Here is a 2,730-nt window from a genome sequence, read left to right as displayed (position 1 = left end):
ATTAAGCTGTTTGCTGACATTTTGGTAGAATTTACTAATTTTCTGCGTATTCGTATCCTAAACCCCTGTAGATTTATCGTGGCTTTCTTAAAGCAATGCACCCAGGATTGTGTTGTCTAGGGGGATGAATTAGTAGCATGGAACAGTTAGCGATAGCAAGAATATGAGGGAATATACATTTAAAAATCAGACAAAAATTTGAAATATCTTTGTGCTGGGCTGCCTGTCCTCAAACACAAAGAACTATTTTTATTCAACTTCCAATTCCCGTTACTGAGGCAAAGCCATTAAAAGGACTGAAGCACAGAGCCCTGCACTTGTGTCAAAGGAGTTTGGTGCTGGGAGGCACTGAAAGAGATCAAGCTTAAAAGTTTTAGAGTTTATTTCAAATTCCACTAGGAAGGAAAAAAAAAATCTTACATGGGAAGTAATTACACAGAAGGGTTTGAAGGTGGAGCAATTCAGAGCTTGGCAGAGAAGACAGGCTGACACTGGAAGTTTAAAGGAGCTTTTCTCATTTCTCAGCTGGTACGTGCTGCCGGTACAGACCAGTAATATTTCACCTGTGTATTGATCGTTTGCTATCCGCAAATTCATTTTTTACTACGGCAACGTAGTAATAAAGCAAAGATTGTGCTATAAAAACCCTGGGGCCACATTCTGATCGTCTATGCAGACACAAAGCCAAGAAAACTGCTCCAAATATACACTAGTGTACACAAAAATATGATGCTTAAGGTACTTCAAACCTCTCTTTCCCACTGAATCCCTCCCAGAAGGAAGCTGATCTCTGAACATCATAGCTGTAAGGTCATTAGGACCGTTTAGGCACGTTACCATTAAAGACTGCAGCATAAGGTACCTGCTTGAATGCAAAATGCCCAGGGAAGATGTCAGCTGGAAATGTGTTTTGTTCAGGTGTTTCTTTCTCCACACAAGCCACTGAAAAAGAAAAAAATAATTCAATAAATCACACAAAGCTAGGAGCCTTCAGGCATCTGAAATGACTTCATGCTTGGCACCCAAAAGGTCGTCAGTGAGTGAGACCCCTTGGCACTTTTCCCTTTAACAGCTTTTGTGCAAATGACACCGCATGGATCAATTCAGCCCTAGTAAAGGCTATTGGGAATGGCTGAATGGGACAATCTTTCTCACAGCCAGAAGCAAACGCCCAGCGACCAGAACAAACCTCCCGTTATCTGCTACCGCTGTTACCAAGGTCTTGTTGCTGCAAAGCGTGCTGTGAGCGAAGTCATCGTAGAAACACACATTTTGTTTTGCTATTACGGTCCTGGGGAGTTGGTTTATTGCAGCTGGTGGAAAATTTTGTACAGGGAGGGCTCAAAGACCTCCCCTCATTTGAGGTGTGGAGTATCTACTCACATGGCATCATCTGAATGGTTTAGACAGAAGAAAAATGTCACTTTTTGATGCCATCTTCTAGCATTGGTGGATTGATGCTGTGTGGGGACATGGACAGTGGAAAGATGAGATGATCCCAGTGCAAAGTGCTTGCAAGACGATGACCCAAGTCACTGGGCAGAATATTCAAAGCCAGAAGACTAAACCAGATGCTGTTTTCTACTATAGCAACAAGAGGTAGCAACCTGCTGAGACTCCTGTCTTGTGAAGGGAGCCAAAATCAGCATTAATAGAGGGGGGAAAAATGAAATTATGTGGTGATTAGAAGCAAGGGAAGACATAGACATCAGTTAAACAACACAATGATGCAGCATCCTTCTGCTAATGTGGTAACCATCAATGAGGATGGTGCTTAATTACTGGGGGGTACCTAGAATATCACTATATCCCAGATGGCCATTAAAAAAAAATCCCATGCCCACTTAAAATGTGACAGGGTTGAAACCAAGCAGTGTTCAATACTCGTGACTCAGTGCGGAAACTTCTCTGTGGCACATATTTTGCTGCAAGCGCTCTCAGCCTGACAGTCTGGCACCGGGCGGCATGAGCATTTAACTCCTTCAACATTACTTCGGGGCTGCGAGTATTTGCTGCCATAGTGCCTTTCTAAACTGCCTAAGTTTGCCAGACGTGAGGATTTTGCCACTGTGTTACGCTGCAATGAAGAACGGACCCCAGCTGAGCCGCTCATCTCACGCCTGTGGTGCAGGGGGAAATTTTGGAAGTATGGAAGACGCGATGGGTAAGAGGTTCACCACTCCATCAGCCCAGCTGCTGGGGAAAAGGAGAGGTGGGTGTCTGTGCAGGTGGGGAGATGGATGGAAAACCAGCGTCTGTGGGATACAGCAACGTGAGGCAGTTCTCCTGTAACTTGGCCATCAGGTCCCTGCAGAGCAGGTCCTCTTGGGTATCACCAAACAGGGGGGGCATTTCAGACGGCAAGATGTGGCTCGAACCAGGTGCAGATGTTAAACCTTTGCTGCCTGTGACTGCTCCGGTCGTGGCTGAAGGCCTTTGCAAACACCCCCGACCTCGTGGAGGATGACACCCCAGAAAAAAAATAAATAAATCACCCGCCTCGTGCACCACCAACCACCCAGCCTCAAGACGCGCCACGAAGGGGGGGAACCAGAGCCCCGTAAAAATGCAAAAGCACCGTTTTGGCTTGGGAGAGCCTCCCATACGCCTGCTGTAAGGCCTGGCTGGGGGCGGGCAGAGAGGCAGCTCCGGCCATGCCGGCAGAAGGAGGGACCGCGCGTCCCCCCCCCGCCCCCCCCGCCCCCCCCTCCCCGCCCCATGCGCGCGGTG

This window comes from Aptenodytes forsteri, unplaced genomic scaffold (genome assembly GCF_000699145.1).
Source record: "Aptenodytes forsteri isolate BGI_AS27 unplaced genomic scaffold, ASM69914v1 Scaffold231, whole genome shotgun sequence".
NCBI classification, from domain to species: domain Eukaryota; kingdom Metazoa; phylum Chordata; class Aves; order Sphenisciformes; family Spheniscidae; genus Aptenodytes; species Aptenodytes forsteri.
The sequence above is the reverse complement of the archived record's forward strand: the minus strand, read 5'-3'. Positions refer to the sequence as shown.